At 41.7% G+C, this 25,276-nt stretch overlaps 1 protein-coding gene and 1 pseudogene across 1 annotated transcript in view; one reads left to right on the top strand and one right to left on the bottom strand.

The window, feature by feature from the left end:
* On the bottom strand, positions 1–24,920 carry LOC110196514 (dolichyl-diphosphooligosaccharide--protein glycosyltransferase 48 kDa subunit pseudogene; annotated as a pseudogene).
* GPC3 (glypican 3) overlaps positions 1–25,276 on the top strand; it is a 691,493-nt gene that overhangs the window by 451,742 nt on the left and 214,475 nt on the right. The gene's annotated exons all lie outside the window — the stretch shown is intronic.

The following is a 25,276-nucleotide window of genomic DNA, read 5'->3' on the forward strand; positions in this document are numbered from 1 at the left end:
TCAGTCAGATTCTTCTTTCTCCTTCATTGCAAAAAAGACAGTATTGAAGTTGAAGAACCCTGGTATTATAGAGGAAGCACTTGCAGACTAGGGGAAGGCTGAGGATGGAGCCTTCCCAAGATGTATACTGGAGGACATGTGCACAGACACTGGTGTAGAGAAATACAAGGAAGTGTAGCCCACCCAACAGGAATCTGCTTTCAACTGAAATGCACTGGGAACAAGTGACAGCTTGAACTGAATGCTATATTTGCCACCCTTTTCCTTCAGAAATACCCTGACAAAATGTTCGGTCCAAGCCAACTCAAGGGGACCCAGCATCAGCTTGAGGTGGAGACTTCTCCCCCATCTGATGCTGACACACAGCCCCAACACAAAGCACACCTTCTTCCTTGAACAGTCAATGGGACAAGGCAACAGCTAACTTGTAGTTGCCATTTTGAGAGTACCTCTGGGATCCAGCTGTGGCTTTTGGCACCACGGAATTACAGAAAGCATCATTGAATGAATTCAAGGAGGAAGATGACCCAAGCATTATTATTCCATGCCTGGAGGGCCGTGATGAGTAGGGTGCTTTTTTCACTGTATAGGAGTACTGTTTAATGGTTTTATCTTGGAAAAGGGAACATGAAGTGAAGGATCTTGTCAGAACATCCAGTAACAATGGGTTATCAGGATTGCCAACCATCCCAGCACCTCAGAACAGGATGAAATTTAGGGATGTTCTTCCTTTGATGGTTGGGGTCTTAAGCAAGTTTTCGATATCTGCTACTAAGTATATTCTCTCCAAGGTCCAAGATGTAATGGTTGTGATGACCAATGGCAGCTGTTTTCTCTTCATCAAACTCAATCCCACACTCATTTCTTTATTCCTGAAGCAAGTCACCAATGTCTGAGCTGGTGGCTGCCAAGATGCTGCCACCTCCATCAATAAAGATGTTAATGGTCTCCATGTTGAAATTACCCCCAAAATCTTCCACAAAAGAAGAAAAGATAAGATCAGCATACATAAACTCCCCACACTAAATAAAGTTTAGGCTGAAGTCATCAGTAGTCCTGAAGGTAATGTCAAAGCCAAGGTCTTCTAGGCTCCGTTAAAAATAGTAAATTTATTTCTTGTAAACTGACAGGTTATTGTTCTCTAGCAGCAAGAGATACAGTAGCCAGTGGCACAGGTGTGCACTGGGGCCCAACAGTGACAGTAGGGGGAGATAAAAGCAAACATGGGACTGGCCTCCATGTTGGACCACTAATAAGAGCCCTACTTAATCTGTTAATGAATTGAAACAATAGCTTTAGCAAAGTTGCAGATTACAAAATAAACTCATAAAAACTAACAGCATTTCTATATAGTAACCAGGAGGCAACAGCATAAAGGGAGGGGGTCAAAATAACTACAAAAGACTTAAACTATTTGGGAGTCAATCTATCTAAGTTACTTCAGTTACTTATGTGGAGTAATTTACAAAATGATCCTTAAAGAAACAAAGAACAATTTAAAAGCTGGAGAAATATTCAGTGCCCATTGTTGGACTGTGCCGATATAATAACTGCTTTGTCTCTTGCTGGTTTCAGTTCAGTCTTGTGGAAATTAGAATTCTACCAACATAATAATAATAACAATAGCGAACATTTGCATGGCACTTTAAGGTTTACAAAGTGCTTTACAAATATTATCTCATTTGATCCTCTCAACAACCCTGTGATATAGGTGCTGTTCTTACCTCCATTTTACAGATGAGAAAACTGAGGCAAACAGAAGTTAAGTGACTTGTCTAGTGTCACACAAGTAATGAGTGTCTGAGGCAGGATTTGAACACGTTTTCCTGACTCCAATTCCAATGCTGTCTCTGCTACCCTACTTAGCTGTCTCCGTCTTACACCGTGTTCCCCAATAAACAACAATGGATACATGACCTGAGTAGTAAAGATCACACCATAAAGAATTAGATGAGAAGGAAATCATAAACCTTTCACAGCTATGGGGAGGGGATGAATTCTTAACCAAGAAAAAAGGGATAGAGGCGATTACAAAAGGTGCAGTAGACTGTTTTGCTTACATGAAATAGAAAAGTGTTTGTGTAAACAAAATTAGTGCCAAGGACTTTAACGATGAGATCTTCCCCCCCCCCATATCCTCACGATTATTTGAATACTATGAATACTACATAGAGCATTAAGAAAAGAAAAAGAAATTAAGGGAATAAACATAGGCAAAGAGGAAATAAAATGATCACTTCTTGCATATGATATGGTCTATTTAGAAAACTCTAGACATTCAACTAAAATTAATTGAAAAAATGACTTCTGCAAAGTAGCAGAGTATAAAATCAACACAGAAATCACGAATCTTACTATATATTACTAAAAAACCCCGGAATGATGAAATAGAAAGAAATTCTATTTAGAACAACGACAGAATGTACAAAGTATCTTGGGACCCACCCACTAAGATGCATGCTAGCATTATGTGAACACAAATACAAAACAAAAAGACAAAAACAAAACAAAAATAATTGGAGAGGTCTTTATTCCTCAAAGTTGGGCTGTCCCAATATAATAAAAAATTATTATACTGGCTAAATTATTTTTTACTCAGTTCCATGCCAATCACATTGCCAATAGTTTACTTTATAGAGCTAGAAAAAAAGAACACAATGTATCTGGTGGAACAAAATAACAAGAAGAGAGACAGATGAGGAATGCGTGCTCCAGAAGCAAGTGAACCTAGTTGCCTAGTTTTCTATAAACCCCAAAATCCTAACTCCTGGAGTAAAGACTCACTATTTTGGGGGAAAACATTTCTGGTAAAACTTGAAAGCATTTTGGCAGATTAGTTTTAGACCAATACCTTACCTTGTATACAGTAATAAGCTGCAAACGGTTTCAAAACATAGATATAAAAAATTACAAATCACAAATAAAATAGAGGAGAATGGAAGGAGACCCCTTTCACAGCAATAGATAGGGTAAGGCTTCTTGGCCAACCAGGGAGTTGAGAGGATCATAGGAGATAAAATGGAGAATTTTGATTACATAGAATTGAAAAGCTTTTGCAGAAACAAAATCAATACAGCCAAAATCAGAAGGGATATAGTTAACTAGGAAAGAAATATTTGTGTCAAGTTTCTCTGATAAAGGTCTGATATATAAGATATATAGGAAACTGATTCAGATATATAAAAAAATTATTCTCCAATAGAGAATACTATTGGTCAAAATATATGAACAGGAAGTTTTTAAATAAGGAAATCCAAGCTATCAACAGCCACTTGAAAATGTCCTTGAAGTCACTAGTAATAAGAGGCAAATTAAAACAACCATGAGGTTCCATCTAACACCCACCAGATTTGAAAAGATGACAAAAAAAAACAACAACCAGAAAATGATTATTGTTAGAGAGGATGTGGGAGTATAGGTTCACTAACACACAGTTGGCAGAGTTGTGAATTGGTGTAGCTATTCTGGAAAACAATTTGGAATTATACCCAAACAGTTATTAAACTGTGCATGCCCTTTGACCCAGCAATAACTTTACTAGGCATATACCCCAAAAGGATGAAAGAAAGAGGGGAAAAAACCCATAGTACAAAAATATTAATTGATCAGTAAACATTTGTTGAGTGCCTACTATGTGCCAGGCACTATACTAAGTGCTGGAATATCCATAGTAAGACTTTTTGTTGCAACAAAGAACAGGAAACTAAGGGAGTACCTATCAATTGTGGAATGGCTGGACAAATTATGGCATATGATTGTAATGGAATGTTATTGTCCCGTAAGAAATGCCAAAAGGGCAGATTTAGAGAAGCCTGCAAAGACTTGTATAAAGTGATATAGAGTAAAATGAGCAAAGCCAGGAAAAAAAAATTATGCAATGACTACAACGTTGTAAAGAAAAGTAACTGATCACAGTGACCGACCACAATTCTAAAGGACTGAGGATGAATCATACATACTTCCCGCTTCTTGTCAGAGACATGATGAACTAGAGGTGCACGATGAGACATAGGTTTTTGGAAACATCCAGTGTATGGATCTGTTTGTGTGACTCTGATAACATTACAAAGAAGGATTGTTAAAAATTTAATAGGAGAGAGAGGGAAAGGAAGGAAGAAAGGAAGGAAGAAGCATTTTTTTAAATGAACAGAAAAGAGCAGAAGGAGGTTTAGAGGGAACATAGACAAGTGAGACAGCTTTTAGAAGTAATGTGTTGAATTTAATACATACTTAAAAACAAAAACAAGCTGTATGCAATGAGAATCAGGGTTTCATTTACAGTGCTTTTTCTGTTCTTCTTTGCATATGGAAATGTTTATTTTTGTTGATGCTTGGCAAGTTCAGAATAACAAAAATTTATAACAACAACAACAGTGGTCTCAGAGAATAGATAATGAAACTTGCCTCCCTCCTCTCAGCAGAGGAACAGACTCCTAGGTCAGGATGTTGCATATGTTGTGAGACACAGGCACTGTCTGGGTTTTTTTTTTCCTTTGTTACAAGGGAAGGTTCAGTCTGGAGGGTGTCAGGCAGAAGCGGGGGCTTTTTAGAATTGACTATGATGTAAAAATAAAAACTATCAATAGGTCTTATTTTTTTTTAAATAAAAACATACTTTTCAAAGAGTTTCTTCAAAAGAATGAACAGGTTTATCAACAGATCAAGGAAATAGAACTCATATCAAAACCTCTATAAAATAATAATAGCTACTACTATCAGTCCTCCCTCATGTGGAAGCAGGCACTGCCCCTCTTCACCTTTTAGAAATATCAAGAAAGCATTTTAAAATGATGCTAGTCTAAAGCCTTTGGACTAATATGAAAAAGAAACACTTGTCTATCTTTCTTTAACTATTACTTCTGAAACGACTTCCTGCTCCCCAGCCCAGGAAAGACACCTCCCTTTAGGTCAGGGGTGGGGAACCTGTGGCCTCGAGGCCACAGGAAGGATTTGTTCTATGAAGTTTGGACTCAGTCAAAAGGCTGCCCTTGAGGACCTAGAGGACCGCATGTGGCCTCGAGGCCGCAAGTTCCCCACCCCTGCTTTAAGTGAATATGGAGGCAGCTAGACCAGAGCTGAGCAAGCCACTGAAGAGTAACTGCCTCCTTCCCCATACCTCAAAGAAAAACAAAAACAAATTAGGGTAATGATCCACAAAAGAGAAGCAAAACATCGGATTCCTTGAGTAAATGGAAGTTGGGGTGGTATTGATCAACTGGAAAGTAGAATTCTTAAAGGGAGTGGCCAAATAGGTCCTGGATGGTTTCAGGGAATTGATTCTACAAGGATGGACTGAAAGTTAAGTGATCATTGCTCTGTTTAATGAAGCAAACTGTTAACTGCACTGTTACCTTAACTCTGGGCCCTCGCTCAGTCTTGCCAGTGAAATATCACTGTCACTTCACCCTATTGGCCTCGGTTTCCTCATCTTATAAAATGAGCTGGAGAAGGAAAGGCAAACCAGTCCAGTGTCTCTACCAAGAAAACCCCTAACGGGGTCACCAAGATTCGGACACCACTGAACAACAACATTCATTGTAGTGACCATGAGAGTCTAATGCTGTTCTCCTGCCATGTCCTGGTTCTTCCTATTCTAGAATAATGAAAAGAGTACCCGATTTGTCACCTTCAGAAGACCCGCTTTCAAATCCTGATTCTGCTACTTGACTATTTAATCTAAATATACGATGCAGTACAATAGGCTTTTATTATTTGCCTACAATATGCCAGGCATCTGGGGATACAAATCAGAAAAATATAGTCCCTGCCCTCAAGGAGTTTACAATTGAATGGAGGAAGACTGTGCACAAAAGGAAGCTGAAAAGGGAGATGGGCAGAGGGTACCTGCCCTCTTCTCTCCCAGCCTCAGTTCCCCTCCCAAGTAAAATGAAGCATTTGGACTGGATGATGGAGAAGGCCCCTTCCAGCCCTAGCATTCTGTGTCTGCTGTCATAAAATGGACCCCTCAAAGACAGGGATTTAATGCAAAGACCCTTGTGGTTTGAATTAATGAGGTTTCCCTGAGTTCTGCTCAAAGGAATTGCTTCATGTCTAATTAGTATTTCAGCTGTTTGCAAAGAATGATTTTTTTTCTCAGACTGAGAGTCATGTTTTATCAAATTGTCTGAAACTATGAACTCCACAAGGTTTGAGCAATTCCTTCAGCTAGCAAGATGCTTTAAGATGAAGATCACTCTCCTTACACCTACTGCCTCCAGAGATGGCATGGGGCAGGAGGGAGAAAGACAACATTTTTAAAAGGCTGTGTGGACATTTTTCTTTGGTCCATTACTTCATGACAGTGGTTATAAAAGTGTACTGGGCCTGGAGTCAGGGAAGATCAGAGTTCTAACCTTTGAAGCTTAATATCTGTGTAATCATGGGGACCTCTCAGCCTTAGTTTCCTCAAAATGGGAATAAAAATGTCGTCTACCTCCCAGGGTCATTGTGAAGGTCAAATGAGCTAAATTTATACAGAGAGCTTTGCAAAACCTTAAAATGCTGCAGAAATATTAATTATTGTTATTGTTGAGAAGCATCTTGGTATGGTGGATAGAGAGCTGGGCTGAGAGTGAGGAAGCTTAAGTCTGGCCTCTAAGGACTGATGACTATATCCCAGCTTGGTGATCTGGGCAGGCTACTCAACTTCCCAGTAGCCAGGGCAAGCCTCTAAGACTTGAAGTTACAGAGAATCGTCCAGATCTGCAATGAGAGAGGCACTTTGGCCACTGGGAGTTTCTTTGTTGCTGTCGTTGAGTTGTTTCAGTCATGTCCAACTCGTAGTGACCCCCATTTGGGGTTTTCTTGGCAAAGATATTGGACTGGTTTGCCATTTTCTTCTCAGTTCCTTTTACAGATGAGGAAACTGAGGCAAACAAGGTGAAGTGACTTGACCAGGGTCACACAGCTAGTAAGTGTCTGAGGCTGGATTTGAACTCATGTGGATGAGTATTCCTGATTTCAAGCCCAGTCCTCTATCTGCCATACCACCTAGCTGCCTGGGAGTTTCTTAGGTCCTGTTAAAATATATGTGTGTCTCTGTGTGTGTGTGTGTGTGTGTGTATACTCTAGATGTACATACACATATGTATATTTATGTGTGTGTATATATATATGCATATTATTAATACTATTATTAATTGAAATTGCTATTGTCCTTGAAAGCCTACCTTTCCAAACTGCCTTTACTGTTTTAAATTTATTTTATTTTTCAATTAACAACCATTTATTTTCTCTTCCACCAACCTCCTCAACACTGAAAAAGAAAAACAAAACCTTTATAACAAATAAGCATGGTTTATATTTGTCACAAAGATTTTGTTTTTCCTTCCTCAATGGGTTGGGGGAGGAGGGAAGGAGAGAACATAAATGATTGTTAATTGAAAAAGTAAAATTTAATTTTAAAAAGCAAATATGTATATTCAAGCAAAACAAATTCCTACATTGACTGTGTCCAAGTTTGGGACACCCTGTATATGTCTCCTTCTGCACCCTGAGTCCCTCACCTCTCACTGGAAGGGGATGGGTAACACATTTCATCATTGGTCCCCTGGAATTGTGGTTGGATGTTGCATTGAGCAGAGTTCTTGAGTAGGACAGCTTTTATTATCAGCATGGGCTTGATAGAGTGGAATGAGTCTTGCACTTGGGGCTAAGAAACCTAAGTTTGAATCTTGGCTCTGCAGTTTACCAGTTGCATGACCCTGGGCTAGGAGCTTCCTCTTCCTGAGCCTCAAGTGGGGATGATAACCTTTGCCCTGCCCACCTAACAGGATTGTTGTGAGAAAAGCACTCTGAGGACCTTAAAGTGTTCAGGACTTGACAGCCCATGTTATTTTCTCCCCTTCCTCTGCCAAAGGGATCATTGCACAGTCCTGAGGCTGGTTGTTGTCTTTATAATTGGCCACTGGAGGTAGCATGAGAAATTGCTCATGTCAGCCCTCTTCTGATCCTGTGAAATGCCAGAATTCCATAGGACATGCTTTGGAAAATGTTGACATATAGGCTGTCTTGGCCAAAAAAGAATAAGATCTCTTCCGAGACATGGTGAGAAGAACAGGAATCTTAGCAACCCCAGGTAATCATTAACCTGCACTTGTAATCTTGACCTGAAACACTGAAGGGACCAGGGAACTGTATCAAGTGAGTTTGGGTGATTTTTTAATTACTAAGAATATGAATTTAATCATATGAAGTGACTTCGCCTGAGGATAGCTATGCCCTCTATGTGTACCATTTGGAAGTATTCATTTTCCCGTCACTTGTCTTCTCCATAGTTGACTTCTCTCTTGAGCTCTCTGTTCTCCCTCTCCCTTTCTCCCCCCTCTCTTTTTCCTCCTTTTTTTCCCTCTCCCCTCATTTTCTCTCTCTCTTTCTTCTTCTCCCTCTCCTCCCCCCCCTCCCCCACAGCTCTCTCTCTCACTCTCTCTCAGATTCACAGTTTACAAGAACATATCCACCCTTCATTCTTGGGAATGGTCTACAATATCCAAAGTTCGAGTTGCCATGAAGCTCCTGGCCATGACAAATGATTAAAAATAATAACCCTGACTGAGAGCAGTACAAGCCAGTAGGAAGATGCTGGGTTGCCTTAGAAGATGGTGGGTTTTATCATTGGAGGACTCCAAGAAAATACTTGTATGCATGTTGGGAATGCTGTTATCACACAGAAAACTGGCCTTGGAGTCAGGATGGGCCAGGCTCAAGTCTTTCTTCACATCTACTAATTGTGTGACCCTGGGAAAGTCACTTAGACTGTCTGCCTCAGTTTTGTCATCTGTAAGATGGGAGTAATAATAGCTACCTCACAGGTCATTGAGGCTTGAGAATGCAATGCATGTAAAGATCATTGCAAACTTTCAATCTCTCTATAAAGTCAGCTGTTAGTATTAATGGGGGTTCTTGTTGGGCTAAATGACTGCTGAGAGTCATTTCAACTCTGAGATTCTGTGAAAAGCAGAATACTGGCACTGAAAAAAAGATCAAACAATGCTTAGCTCTACTGGCTTGTCATTTGCTTTTTCCCTCCCACTGAGCACATCCATATTTCTCATTTCTTGGTTTTGAGGTTAAACAATTCATTGTCTCTTGGAATAAGTTTCTATTTCATTTCCTTTCAGTTTTTGTCTCTGGTGAATCCAATACATTGAAGTCTGGATGAATATAATTCTTTTACGGATCTGTACTTAGGGACTCCCAAAGGCTGCCACTCATATACCCCTTCAAATCACATACATTTTCTCTTTGAATATCATCTTCTGCTGAGACAAACATTGGCTTCCAGAGCTCCTCTGAGAAATCATCACATTAGCAAATTTGGTCAATGTGGGCCATATTTTATGTCTCCTTCCATACAACCCAAGATTCCCTCCAGATGCCAGAAGCTGGAATTTCTTGTGGTGCAAGAGATGATTTCCTGTGGAGTATCTCAGAGGAAAAACCAAGGAAACCTGTGGCAGAGCCAAAGCTAGAGACTTTGTGCCTGGAGGTAAATAGGACAATCTGCACCCAGGGCAAGTAGGGCAAAGCGTGCCCTCCATTGGGGTGGGAATGGAGGGGCAGCAGAGAGCTAGGACACCATTGTGAGGCTGCTGCTGAGGGGGCTGCTATGGCAGGGTGATGGGGAAGGAACTTGAGCCATCTTACCATCTGGTACCTAGCTTTCATATCCTAATATTCTAATGAACCTCTCATATCATCAGTGCAGGTTATAGCCAATGTATGGCTATCCATCTTGTGTGATTTTTGTCCAAATTTTTGGGTCATTAACTCAGAGCCAAAAGGAACTCCAGATACAATCTAATCCAACCTTTCTCTTCGTTATAGGGAAAATGAGCACCGAAGAGGTGAAGCAATTGCCCAAGATCATACATAGGGTCACATGTCAAAAGCTGGGAGGAATCTCAGAGGCCCTTTGTCAGTCAACTCCCTCATTTTGACAAGCATTTTCCTCTCCCTCTCACCCCCACGGGAGAAAAAAAAATATTTTGACAAATATGCATTGTTAAGCAAAACAGATTCCCACATTGGCCAACTCCAACAATGTGTATCTTCTTCTGCATCTTGAAGCCATTATCTCTCGGTCAGGATGTGGGTAGCATGCTTCATCATTAGTCCTCTGGAATCATGGTCTGTCATTGAATTCATCAGAGTTCTTCAGGATTTCAAGGTTTTTACAGTGTTGTTAAAGTGTATACCATTTTCCTGATTCTGCTTCACTGTGCATCATCATTTCTTACAGCACAATAATATTTCATTACCTTCGTGTACCATAACTTGTTCAATCATTCCACAATTGTTAGGTCACCCCCATCCCAGTTTCTAGTTTTTTTGACAGCACAAAAATATTTGTGTACATATGGATCCTTTTCCTCTTTGATCTTTTTAGGATCTAGGCCTAGTAGTGGCATTGCTATAACTCTATGCTTGATTCTTTATAGCTATCTGGAAGAGAGTTGTACCAAAGCATAGTTCTACTAACAAAACATCAATGTGCCAATTTTCTCTTCTTTATCATCTTTGCCTGATGAGTGTGAGGTGAAACCTCAGAGTTGCTTCAATTTGCATTTCTCCAATTGTTAATGATTTGGAACATGTTTTTTAATATGCCTATAGACAGTTTGAATTCTCCTTCCCTTGAGAACTGCCTGTTCATATTCTTTGACCATTTATCAATTATAGAATGGCCCATTCTTATAAATTTCATTCAGTTACTTATGTATCTTAGAAATGAGACCTTTATCACAGAAATTTCTTACAGAGATTTTTTTTTCTCCAGTCAACCATTTCCCTCCTAATCTTAGTTTTGTCTACGCAAAAACATTTGGTGTTGGTTAAAAAACAGAAAGGTCCATCAGTGGAACAGATTAAGTATACAACAAGCCTTGTTCAACAAACACAGAGAACCCAGCTACTGGGCTAAGGATTCACTGTCTGACCAAAACTATGAGAAATTAGGTTCAGACTAATACCTCAGACCATTTACTAAGATAATCCCCAAATGAACAACAAGTTTAGCCATAAAAGGCCACGTCATCAACAAATCAGACAGATAAGGAAGAAATTACTTTTCAAACTTATGGATAGGGGTTAGAGATCATGATCTAGGGATAGAGGATCACAGAGAATAAAATTGACAATTTTGCTTACACATTTTTTTTAATTGTACAATTGCCTCATTTTACAGAAGAGGAAACTGAGACCCAGGGAGATGAAGTGACTTGCCCAGGGTCACACAAGTAGTCAGTGTCTGAGACAGGATTTGCACCTAGCCTCTCCCTGACTCCATAGCCAGTTTCCTATCCACTCTGACATGCTGCTTCTTCATAGACAAGCAGTATAAGTATCATCATACCCACTTCACAGATGATGAAACTGAAGCCCAAAGAGGGGCAACGTCTTGCCAAATGCCGCAGCTGTTAAGTGTCAGCAAAGGGATTTGAACCCAAGTTTTTCTGACTTGAGATCCAGGGCTCAATTCCACAGGCATTAATGAATGTATGAGAGCTTAACAGAACATCACAGCTGCCAGACTTAGGTACTTTCAAATACAGGAAAGAGCCTCTAGGTATCCAATCAGGTGAGCCACAGGGATCACATGGCCACACCGAGATTCTAGCATTGTGAAGGAAGTTGTTTGATATCAGTTTCCTGAAACTTCTTGGTCCAAAATTGTCCCTTCCATGTTTTTTGACATGAGCTTTGACCGTACAGGCAAGTAGCTCCTTGATAACCAAGTAGCCCACCTGTAACCAGAAGTGAGATGTCTAGTAATAATATGTCATGTGTCTGTTTTTTAAAATTCAACTCAACAAATATGAATTAAGGGCTTACTATGTGCTAGATGTTGGGAATTGTTGAGGGGTTTTTTTTGTTTGTTTTGTTCTTTTTGGGTGTAGGGCCATGTTATTAAACTCAAACAGAAATGAATTCCTCTGGGCAACATACTAACTTAGAAGATCACAAATCAACATTATCTATGTTGTATTGTATTTTTATTTATTTTGTTAAGCATTTTCCAGTTATATTTTAATCTACTTTGGGTAGCACTGAGGAATTTTGAAATCTCTAGTATGAAAAACTTTTTATCCCTGAATATCAGCACCTAAGCTGTAACTTAAAAGCTTAGAGTGGTCTGGGACACTAAGAGATTACGTAACTTGCCCAGGATCACATAGTCAATAAGTATTAGGGGCAAGAATTGAACCCAGTCCTTTCTTACTCCAAGGCTGATTCTCTGTCCTCTATACCATGATATAAACACAAAAACAAAATAGTGCCTGCCCTCAAGGAGCTTCCATTTTACTGGAGTGATGTGACAAGATTAAATTTAATAGAGTGAAATATAAGGGGCCAAAAATTGACTTTGTAAGTAAATGATGGATAAGGTATAGCTAGACTGCAGATTATCTGAAGATCTGGGGCTCTTGGTAGATTTCAAGCTAAATATGAATCAGTGGTGTGACATGGCACTCAGGAAACCTAGTGCCATCTTAAGTCTAGGATCAGAGAGGGACCAGTCCTGCCATCCCCTGCCCTACTTAGATCACATTCGGAATCATGTATTTAACTCTGGACACCACATTTTAGGAAGGTCATTGATACTCTGCAGTGTATCAATAGTATGTAACTAAGATGATTAAAGGTCTTGAGATCATCCTTTATGAGGATCAGTTGAAGGAAATAGGAATGTTTAGCTTGGGAAAGAGAAGATCAGGAGGGATATCACCATCAGCTGTTACAGGGACCCTGCTAGGACACTGAGAAGAAGGTGGGGAATTCCAAACCCTCTGGACCCTTTGAACTCACAAGGTCCTCCTTCAGCCAAAGAGAGGAGACCAAGATTGAGGCTGAGGGACTCTCTTTCCCTCCAAGCAACTCCTTCTCAGGGACTTGTCCAGAACTGCTTTCTCTTGGCTGGAGACTTGCTCCCTTCTCTAATGGCAGCTAGCTAATGGTTTTATATGGTGAGCAAATTCTTAAAACAATACAAACTTCCTGTCCTACCTAGATCGTGTACAGGCCTTGTTCACAACTGGTGAACAGATCAAGATATGCTCTCACCTGATAAATATGCAGGATCTGCTCTGGTCTGGGAGTGGCCTCCAGAGCATTGGAAGAGGCCCTGGGATAAAGACCAAGCCTGAGAGGGTGGGTGCTGTGGTTCCCAGGCTGATGCAGTCTCAGTAGCCATTTATTCTCTTCAAAATTATTTAAAACACCCCTAACAAGATTTTGTTGGTGTGGGTTATATCTATTGATATTTACTGTTTTTGAAATTAAAACATTTTAGTATCATTATGAAAATAACCTTTAACTTGTGGACACCCTGAAAGGTATTCCAGAACCCTCTGGCATTTCCAGACCACACATAGAAAACTACCACAGCTTCAGACTCTAGTGGAGGGTGTGAGCTAGTTTTCCAGGGGTGGGGAACCTGTGGCCTCCAGGCCGCATGTGACCCTCAGGTTCTCAAGTGCGGCCCTTTGACTGAGGCCAAACTTCACAGAACAAATCCCCTTAATAAAAGGATATATTCTGTAAAACGTGGACTCAGTCAAACAGCCACACACCCAAGGACCTAGAAGGCCACATGTGGCCCTGAGGCCGTAGGTTTTCCACCCCTGCTTTAAACCCAGAAATGGCTGAGGGGCTTAGAAAGCAGGCTTGTATTTGGTGATGAAGGACCTTTGCTGACTCAGTGACTGCTATTTGATGGCATGGCTATTGACAAAGACCATGCTCTTGTTTTGCTCACAGTCCACCTAAAACTGCCAGGTCCTGCCTTCTGACCAGACTCCCCCAGGCCATTCTCAGGACACAGCATTCCCCCGTGCCATGAGGTTAAACCTGGTGGGAGAGTCTTGAACAGTCTAATCACCTGCCTCCCTTAACAGATCTCTCTCCAGCCTATATTCTGCCTATACCCATTCCTCAATTTTTAGTGTACCCCTACCCCCTCATATTCTCCCCATCTCGGTGATTCTGATAATATCTGTTATTTTATAAATCCCACTTTTTTTTAAGGCAATTGGGGTTAAGTGACTTGCCCAGGGTCACACAGCTAGTAAGTGTCAAGTGTTTGGTCTAAGGTCGGATTTGAACTCAGGTCCTCCTGACCTCAGGGCCGGTGCTCTATCCACTGCACCACCTAGCTGCCCCATAAATCCCACTTCTTATCCCCCACTATTCATTCTCTGACACCCATGCCCTTTAACCCTACCAGTCCCCTCCCCCCCTATATCCCACTCCAGATATACCCTTCTCTTCCACTGTATTCTCAGGAATGCCTGCTCTAAAATTGATAAGTTCACTTTCATCTTAAACCTTTTCCTTTCTCGTTCTTTCTATCTTTTTGCACCTACTGAGACTTGGCTCCCTCCTGTTGACATAGTTCCCCTGGACACCCTTTCCAGCTTTGGTTGTACTTTCACACATACCTTACTCCCACTGACTGGTTATGGTGGGAGTGGTCAGGATATTCCATGGTGCCCATTGTCATTTCCAGTCTCCATCTACCCTCAGTCAGTAATCCCTCCTTTGAGGTTCATTGAATCAAAATTTATCACCCAATTAAGATTCTGGTAGTTGTTATCAACCAGGCCCTAGGGCATTCTCCTTCCTTCCTCAGTGAGTATAGTGCCTGGCTCACAGTCTTTCTCTTCTTTTCCACCCAACTCCTGCCCTCTTATACCTGGACAATGAAATCCACCTCCATGCTCCCTCAAGTACCCTCTATTCTTCAATAAGTTCCATTCTTATCACCTGCTCAATGAGTCTACCTCAGCTACATACAGAGATAGTAACATCATTGATCTTGCCTCCGCATCTAAGGTTCTACTTCCCCTTATGTGAACTCTGAAAGTCCTTTATCTAATCTTAACCTTTGCCTTACCAAACCCCAATTCTGGATTCTTCTCACCATCCACCACCTTTACCACCATCTTCATTCCTATTCATGTACTGCTGAGCAAAGTTGGAGAAAAATCACAAAACCCTAGTGACAAAATCTATTACAAATCTATGGTGCAGTGTTTAGCACAGTACTTGGCACATAGCAGGTGCTTATTAACTGACTGGGGCCTCACCTGTAGCAAGGCAACCATTTTTTCACTCGCACAATTAATTTATTATCCCATTTGCTTGAGTGGCTTTTCAGTTTTCCTCAGCCTTCCCATTTTACCCTTTCCCCACATCCTCTGAGCTGAGGACCTTGCCTGAGATTTCACTGACAATTTTGAAGCCATCTGCTAAGAGCTCCCCTTTTCTCCCCTCTTCCTCATGTCACACTGCTCAGACAGCTGCCCTCGCTGTCTTCTCACAGGAAGGGGGGATCCTTTCTACACTCATTCTTGATCCCATACCATCCCGTCTTTTCCAGAAGATTCCTCCTCGATCATCCCTACTTCTAGAAGAGATGCTCCTTGCTGCCTACAAATATGCCCGTGTCTTCCCTAGCCTTGAAAATAAACTTCTCAGGGGCAGCTAGGTGGTGCAGTAGATAGAGCTCTGGCCTTGGAGTCAGGAGGACCTGAGTTCAAATCCGGCCTCAGACACATGATACTTACTAGTTGTGTGACCCTGGGCAAGCCACTTAACCCTGATTGCCTCATCAAAAAAGCAAAAAATAAAATAACATAACATAAAATAAAATAAAAAAACCTCTCAATACAACCATCTGTACTAGCTCTTAGCCTATATCTCCTCTGTTCTTCTTGGCTAGATTTTGTGAGAAATCTATCTACTCTTGGTGCCTCTACTTCCCTTCTCATTCTTTTCCTATCTTTCTCCATCCTGGTTCTGTAACTAATCATTAATCCCTTAATTGCCAAATCTGGTGGCCTTTTCTCAGTCCTCATCCTTCCTGACCTTTCTGTAGCCTTTGACACTGCCATCATCATCACCTTCTGGATCCTCTCTCCTCTCTAGGTTATCATGACACTGTTCCCTTCTGGTTTTCCTCCTCCTTGTTTCCCCTCTAACCACTCTTCAAACTCCTTTCCTGGTTTTTCCTTCATGGCATGCCCTCTGTTTGTGGTTATCCCACAAAGCTCTGCCTTGAAATCCCTTCTCTTCATTTTGGATTTTGAAATCACTTGGTGAATTCATCTGTTCCCATGGATCAAATTAGCTTTTCTATGTAAATGATTTCCAGGTCTTTATATGTAGCACTCACATCTCTTTGGAGCACCAGTCTTGTATCATCCATCAGCTTCGAATGGTCATCTCGAACTCATTATGTCCAAAGCAGGCCTCATTATGTTTCCCACCAGATACTCTTTCCCCAACTTCCCTGTTACTATCAAAGGTACCACCACCACTTTCCCAGTCACCTAGGCACTCTCAACCACAGTGTCATCCTCAACTCTTTCCCCCTACTCACTCTCACACCCGATTTGTTGCTGTGACTTATAATTTCTACCTTCACAACATCTCTTGTATAAGTCTCCTTTCTACTCACAGGCCCTCGTCACCTCATGCCTGGACCATTGCAGTGGCCTTCTGGTTGCTTTCCTTGCCTTAAGTCTATCCCCACTCTACTCAGTGGCTAAAGTGGGCTCCCTAAAGTATTGGTCTGACCATGTCACCTCACTCAGTAAACTCCACTGAGTTTATCTATTACCTCCAGTACCAAATATCAACTCCTCTGACTTTCAAATCCCTTCACAACTTGACCCCTTCCTACTTTCCCATCTTCTTACTATTTTTACTCCACTTCTTATATCCTACAGTTCAGTGACACTGGCCTCTTTGCTGTCTTTCACACATGACGTTCCATCTCCCAATCCCATGCTTTTTCAGCAGCTGTCCCATGCCTGGAATTCATTCTCTCCTCCCCTCTACCTCTTGCTTTCCTTCAGAACTTGATTCAAAACCCACTTTCTGGGTGAGGCCTTTCCTGGTGCTCATCTTCCCCTCTGTAATTACCTTTCATCTACCAAATCTTGTATGTGCATAGGTGTTTGCATGTTGCCTCCCCCATTGCAATGCAAGTTCCTTGATGGCAAGGGCCTTGTTTTCATCTTTATTTGGGTCCCCAGCACTTAGCATGGTGCCTGGCACATAGTAAGTGCTTAGTGAATGCTTGTTGGTGACTGACTTCCATGTAATCTCAGGGAACCCTGAGATATGTCTCCCATCTGGTGGCTGAAGAAGGTAACTGCGTAGCCTTCCAAAGGCACAAAGGCTGTTGTCTGTCTAAAAGGTACATAACTTATTTGGCTACAAGGTGAGGCTTTTATTATTTTTTAATTTAACCATAGTATCTCTGCTAGAATATTACCTACTAAGGCATGGAGGGGTTGTGATCCAAAAGGACAGGCAGCCGAGCCAGGTTTTGAACCTAGGTCCTCAGATTCTAAATTTAACAATCTTTCCACTTCACCCAAAGACAGTTTTCCCTCTCTTTAAAAGAAACCGTTGACCTTTCCCAGCAACTCTTTGTTTCTTACCAGCTCGCTCTTGAGAACCCGATCAATCCTAGAGCTGTCTGTTACGGTACATGTAGAGTCTTTGTTTGGAACTGGAAGCCTGTCTCTCCGTTAAAGAGGCGACCATGAATAGCGTACATAATATGAGACCTAGTGATTGGGGGAGGAAGTGGGGCGAGGGCGAGGAAAACCCAACCTGGATGGCAATTGTCAGCCTTCTCTCCTTTCTCCTGCCCCCCATCTTGTCGGATCCATTTTATGGCTCCCTGGATTTCAATTCTGATTTCCTTGGTCACCTGTTTTCTAATTTCAGTCATTGACTTAGTCGCCACCTGCTGTGTAGATTTAGTCATGGAGAAATACTTCCATCTAGAGGTTCCTAGGGTAACTGCAAGTTATATTGCCTACGATACCCCATGCTACAGTACAGCAACCATTTTTCTTTTGTGTGCAGAACTCTGAACTGGGGGAGTTACTTACAAAGTTTAGATAAGACAGAGTCCCTGACCTCATGGGACTCACCATCTTATAGGGACATAAGGCACCAACACAGGTAACTATGTGTTATAACATGACATGAGAAGTGCATTGAAGAGGGAAAAAAATATTAGCCATTAGGTCAGGCTGCCTGGAGAGCTTCGAAGGATGGGTGGGAATGGAAGAGGGGGAAGGAAGGCATTCCACATACGGGGACCACTGTGGACAGATGCATAGAGATATGAGAGGGCAGTGAGTGCTTTCGAGAATAAGTCCCGTTTGATCAGACCACAGTGTCTGGAGATGATATGAAGTCAAGCTGGACAGTTTGGATTGTAGAAGGCTACTTGGCAGAGGTGTTTGAACTTGACTTGCAACAGGGAGCCCCTGGACGCTTTTGATCAGAATATCACATAGGATGAAGGAATTGTTGGTTTTAAAAAATCCTACAAAAGGTATATACTTCTTTCTTCAAGCTAAGAGGTTTCTTACCATTTGGTGAGATTTTTCTGGTCTTTGAAGGTAAAGGAAAAAGATCATGTAATGATCTTAATGATTTTTATTATAATGTTATACAAAATAATATTGTTGCAGTTTTAGTAGCTTTTCTATTCGATTCAGCACACTTTTGTGTGCAGTGCTCCGAACTGGGGGAGATGCAAAGTTCAGATAAGCCAATACTTCAAAGAGGTGAAGACCAGGTAGAGGCACTTTGTTCTGGAAAGTTATTGGGATGGTGAATTGGGCCCCAGGGGAGTAGATTGACATCTTCCCTCCACAATTCAGGAAAGTGACTGTGTAGATTTGATCAGGATTGGGGATGATTGCGGGGGGGGGGGGGGAATAGGAAGGAAAGAGTATAACAGCAACAAGGCAGTTGGCAAGGAGAAGATGGCAGGAGTAGGCAATGAAGTGAAGGTGGGGGTTTCCTGAAATAGAGGCCTGGGAATGGCAGTCACCAATCTCACCTTTACCACCAGGAGAAGAGAGCAAGGAGGAGACAGCCAGAGTTAGGGTTATGGTTAACCCTAGCCCTGAATGCAGACACTATGAAATGCTTACTATGTGCCAGTCACCATCAAAGACAGCTATGAAACAATCACTGTCTTCACGCAGCTTATATTTTATCAGGGAAGGGAATATACACATATACATGTGTGTATGCTATATATATATGATATATACTATGTATACATACAATATGTCTATTACATGTATGTATTCAAATGGATCTGTGGTCTCATCAATTCAGACAATGCCTCTCTGTGCATAGCCATCTTGTGTGTCCATATTCTCTTGAGAATTCATCACAGGAAGTCAAAAGTATTGAGGAATAGGTTGGAGATTGGACTTGTGATTTCATAGATGTGGGGAATTTCCAGTGAGGAATTAACTTCTACCAGTTCAAAGCAGTACCTGCTCTGCCCCTTAGCATTTTGGAACATTACTAGGGGCCACTGAGAGATGAAGTGATTTACCGACAGTCTTGTAGCTGGTAAGTGGGAGACACAGGAATTGAACCATGGTCCTCCTAAATAACTCCAAAGTTAGCTCTCCATCTACTGGATCACATTCTTTCTTATGAGTATGTAAAATATATGCAAAGTGTATGTGTATGTATATATGTATGTATACATACATATATATGCACATGCATAGTATATATGTATGTTTGTATACACACATGCATATACATATGTGTGTGTGTGTGTGTATACACACACACATACACAAATATATACACAAGGTAATTTCGGTGGTAGAAGGCCCTACTAGCTGGGGAGATGGAAGATGCCTCCTCAGGGAAGGGGCTCTGGAGTCAAACCTTGAAGGAGTCTAGGGAATGGATGAAATGTAGGTAAGGAGTGTATTCTAGGTATGGTATAGGCCGGGGGGTGGAGGGGGAGCCTATGTTCTACTTAGGGAAGTATATATTGATGCCTCTTGACAGGGACAAGGCAAGGTAGGACTGAGGCTTTGGCAGGATACCTTTTGTATTATGGAAGGAGTGCTGGATTATTTATGTCAGGCTAATTCATTCTGTGAGCCTGGGCAAATTCTTTAGAATCATTGTCTCTCTTTGCCTATCTGTAAAATGGGAGTATAACACCTAAGGAAAAGCTTGTACAAACCCCTTGGAAATTCTAAAGCACCACATAAATGAATGTTGGTATTATTTTTGGCCCAGATCTCTGATTTCATTGATAGAGAGAACTCCCATGACAGAACATCCTTCTGTCAACTGAGAGAGAATTGTGTGAGGGCACTGAGAGGGTGATGGACTTGCCCAGAATCCTTCAGGGAGTGTCAGAGGTGGGACATGAACCCAGGTCTTCCTGTTTTTAAGGCCTGTGCTCTATCCACAGGGCAACACTGCCTCCTGCTATCATTACTACAGTATATTCAAATAAAACCTCCATGAAAGCCCTTTTGGTGCCACCTCCTGGCATCGAGGTGATCCTGAGCTGTCTTTGCTTTTCTCTTTTTGTAGCCAGTCCATGCAGGGTTCACCATCCCAGATCAAGGTTGTCTCTGTCTCTGTCTCTCTGTCTCTCTCTCTCCCCCTCAGGATTCCAGGCATCTTCTCTAATACACTTAGTTCTGTTCCCCACCAATTGTTCCTCCTGCTGGTAGGTGCCCATGAATAACATCCCGACTCCATTTAATCATTTCATAGCAATTAGCTTTTACAAAGTAATATTTGCTTTTAAAAAAATGAACCAACACTGCCCCCCCCACTCCTCTTTTTCTTTTTTTTTTTTCAGGCAACTGGGGTTAAGTGACTTGCCCAGGGTCACACAGCTAGTAAGTGTCAAGTGTTTGGTCTGAGTCTGGATTTGAACTCGGGTCCTCCTGACTTCAGGGCCAGTGCTCTATCCACTGCACCACCTAGCTGCTCTCCCCCACTCCTAATACACTGAGGATGTACTATCTCTCCTCCCACCATGGTCTCTAGGGAGAAGGGGCTCAAATCTTATCTTCGTTCCTTCAGAGCACTGGTTCTACCAAGTTCATGTACAAATGTGGCATCGTTACCAGCCCTTGGCTTAGCTGGCCTGGATCTTAAAGGTCAGTCCTTGTTCTTCTGGGCACTAATGCCAAACTGGCTTCAAACCCACATGCTGGGAAGCCTGGAAGCTCATCTCACTTAACTTTCCTTTGAAACTCACGAGATTGGAGGCTCCAATCCGTTCACCTGGAATGGAAAAGAGCAAAAGCGGAGGCCAAGATCCAAAGCTGTTTTTCAGTCCATGTGGCCTGAATGGTGAGAAGGCCCCAAGGCCTTACCCCTCACAGTATTGTCTCTTGCCAGATGCTGTGACTGAGATGCTGTGATTGAAGGAGTCTGGCCTTTAGGAAAGGGGAAGGGGATATCTTTACATAGTGTCTACTGTGTGCCAGGCACTATGCTAAGCTCTTTTACAAGTATTATCTCATTTGATCCTCACAACAACCCTAGGACGTAGGTGCTATTATTATCCTCATTTTACAGTTGAGGAAATTGAGGCAAACAGGTGAAGTGACTTGTCAAAGTCACACAGCTGGGAAGTGTCTGAGGCGAGATTTGAACTCAGATCTTCCTGAATTCAGGCCCAGCGTTCCATTCACTGTGCTGCCAGCTGCCTTTAGTAGATTCATTAGCAGGGTAGCCAGAAGGACTGCCCCCCAAAAGACTAGGCTATGCAGTCGATCAAAAAAGGCTTCTCCTAACTATGTGGTAAGTAGACCCAAACCAGTTAGAGAATGTTTATACATGCTCAAGTCTCTCCATGGAACTTCTATTACAAGTCATCATGACTTCCAGAAGAATCAGATTCACTGGCCTCTCCCACGTGGGGAATTTGCATCAGTGGAACAGGTTGGCACATTCCACACCTGTGCCCATCCTCTGTTACATTTGCATCCCCAGTGCTTAGCACAATGCTTGGCCCATATTAAGAGCTTAATAAATGTCTTTTCATTTCTTCATTCGAAGCTGAGTGGGTCGAGTTTCTTAGGTGCAGGAAATCCTTTACACTGTAACCAAACTGGAGAAAAAGGGTATGGAGGCAAACCTATAAGTCACTCAGAATTTGTAAAAAGTGGAACATTTTTAAAGAGCTGCCATTTTTCTCATTGCAAATGAGCATCATAGCAGCAAGCAGGAGAGCAAGGAGAGAGAGATGACCACCTCCCACCCCCACACCAGAAGGTTTGCAGCATTTTCATGAATCCATTAGAATAATTGATAATGTTCCCTGTTAAGTGTCTTTGTTCAAAAGAAGATTCACATTCCTTTTTAGGGGCAGTACAGTTTCCCTTCATATATGCAGGTAAAATCCCTTGAAAACCCCCTTTATAAGGACTCTGTGTGGGAGAAACAGCAGAGAGAGAATGGAGAGAGAGTCTTGGAGTCAGAGCGGCATCAGAAGCCCTGGTTTTGCTGCGTCTCTTTTACCCCTCTCTAGTCCTCAGTTTCCTCCTCTATGAAATGAGGGTGTTGTACTCAATGACCTCTAAGGTCCTTTCCAGCTCCAAATCCTCGTCCTATATAAATGATCCTTTCAGCTCCAAGTCCTATGATCCCAAGTTATTTCCATGGCCCAGCAGATGGCCCATGGTAATGGTGCATTGTTGATTTGGTTGCAGCAAGTAAGCAGGGAGAGGGGAGAGAAGGGCAGAACTGCCTCTGACCTATTCGGATTTCTTTTTTCCACTATTACATAGAAGTGAGATTTTTTTGTTACATAGAAGTGACTGTTTCATGTCTCTCCCCCTTTCCAGAATGAATGAAACATCCTAGTCACAGCCCTACCCCCACCTCTGGAACAGAAATCCATATCACGGAATCAAATTATCGAAGGGCTAAGAGCCAAAAGGAAGGAAGAAATGGGAATGGATACCATCTTCCCTTCCTAAGTTTCGAGCACCCATTTACCTACACTGTGCAGGGCTTCTTAAACTTTTTCCACTTGTGCTCCTCTTCAGTGCTTCTTACACTGTGGGTCGCAACCCCATATGGGGTTGCGACCCACAGTTTAATAAGCGCTGCATAGAGTGCCTGGGCTTGGCATTGCCCCCTTGCCAACCCTGGAAGATGTCACTCTTACCATAATCATACAGGTAAGGCAGTTGATGAGTGGGAGGGCTCGAGGTTAGGGACCAGAGGCAGTAGGTACAACAGATAGCCCTAATGAAGGCACCAACCTTTCCTCCTCTGAGGCTTCCTTTAATTAGCAGATAAAACCAGGGGGTACTAGAAGCTCTTTACTGGTGTTTAGGTTGGTCCATCATGTTATAGTTGTATTGTTTGAAGAAGGATCAAACTAGAGAACCAGGTTAGACTTCTTTATGATGGAACAGAGAAGGTCTGGGTTCCGGGTTTTCCTGGGTGGACATGGTTATGTTCTATTGTCCTATGTGTGTATGTGTATGCTGAGCAATGCCATGAGTTGCCAGAGGTCTTGAGCAGAGAAACTACCAAGGGCCTGGGCATTGATAAACTTATGTCCTAAGGTTAGCCCCAGTGTCATCGTTGACCAAGCCTTCATTTATTTATTTATTTATTTATTTATTGGTCTTAAAAATTTTTTTTAACATTTTTAATATTTTATTTTCCCCAATTGTATGTAAAACAATTTTAACATTTGTTTTTCTTAATTTTGAGTTCTGAATTCTCTCCCTCCCTCTCCACCTCCCTCATTGAGAAGTCAAGTAATTTGATATAGGTTATACACGTGCAGTCATGTGAAACATATTTCCACATTAGTCATGTTGTGAAAGAAAGCACAGACCAAAAAAAAAACCCACAAAAATAAAGAAAGTGAAAAATAGTACACTTTGATCTGCATTCTGACTCTGTCAGTTCTTTCTCTAGTGGTGGATAGCATTTTTTATCATGAGTCCTTTGGAATTATCTTGGATCATTGTATTGCTAAAAATAGCTTGATGATCATACAATATTGCTGTTACTGTTTACAATATTCTCCTGGTTCTGCTCACTTGAGTATGCATCAGTTTGTGTCAGTCTTCCTAGGTTTTTCTGAAACTATCCTGCTCATCATTTCTTATAGCACGATAATATTCCATTACATTCATATACCACAACTTGTTCAGCCATTCCCCAAGTAATGGGCATCCCCTCGATTTCCAATTCTTTGCTGCCACAAAAAGAGCTGCTGTAAATATTTGTGTACAGGTGGGTCCTTTTCCCTTTTCTTTGTTGTCTATGGGATACAGACCTAGTAATGGGTCTGTATTACTGGGTATTGCTGGTTCAAAGGGTATGCACAGTTTTATTACCCTTTGGATTGTAGTTCTGCATTATCTCCAGAATCGTTGGATCAGTTCAGAACTCCACTAACAGTGCATTAGTGTCCCAATTTTCCCATGTCCCCTCCAACATTTGTCATTTTCCTTTTCTGTTATATTAGTCAATCTGATAGGTGTGAGGTGGTACCTCAGAGTTGTTTTAATTTGCATTTCTTTCATCTGTAGTGATTTAGCTACTTTTTTCTCATGACTATAGAAAACTTTGATTTTTTACTTGACCAAGCCTTTTAAGACTTTTTCTGAGATGTCTGTATCAAAAGCCAATCAATCCAGCATCCTTCATGCCTACTTGTTCTGGGCTGGGCTTGACTCAAGCCAGTCCCCTGGTAGCTTAAATTGGATACTGGAACAGAATGAAATACTCATCATTGAACAGTTAACAAAACATTTAATAGAAGATTTACTCATCCATAGCTGGAGAAGGATGTTCAATGAGGGTATGCATTGAGGATACCCTGAGCTGACTCAGCTGGACCAAGTTCCCTTTCCTTATGCCAACAAACATCAGCTTCTTATAGATAGTTTGTTCTCAGGTGATCAGAAAGCGATGTCACTAGCCTGAGTTGTTTGTCTTCTGAGCCAATAAAGTCTTGAGGATACTCTCAATACCTTTCAAGCCTAACTCCCACCAGAGAGGGGGTTGAAATATTACTTCCATCGCCTTGGTCCTCCAACAATCCTACACTTACTCACCTGGGCCATACTCTTGTACTCACCAAGTGTCCCTTTGCCTGCCTGCCCACTCTTGGCCTGCCCTCCCTCAAAACCAACAGGCCGCCGTTGTATTGAGATAGGAAGCAGACTTTAATGCTCCTTAAATCTCATTACATAGGCAGCCACTTATTTCATCAATACTTATGTCTAAATCTGAATGTAGATTCCACAGAATGTAGATGCCTAGGAGCAGCCCCAACATCATTTATAGTCTGAGAGAGTTTGTAACAGGCAGCACAAGGTCATGGAAAGAGTCAGGGAATATGACTTCTTGTCTCAGCCTTGGCACTTACTACTTGTATTACCTTGGGTAAGTACTTTCTCTTCTCTGGTTCTTACTTTGC

This window comes from Phascolarctos cinereus, unplaced genomic scaffold (genome assembly GCF_003287225.1).
Source record: "Phascolarctos cinereus isolate Bilbo 61053 unplaced genomic scaffold, phaCin_HiC Scaffold_8;HRSCAF=390, whole genome shotgun sequence".
Taxonomy (NCBI): domain Eukaryota; kingdom Metazoa; phylum Chordata; class Mammalia; order Diprotodontia; family Phascolarctidae; genus Phascolarctos; species Phascolarctos cinereus.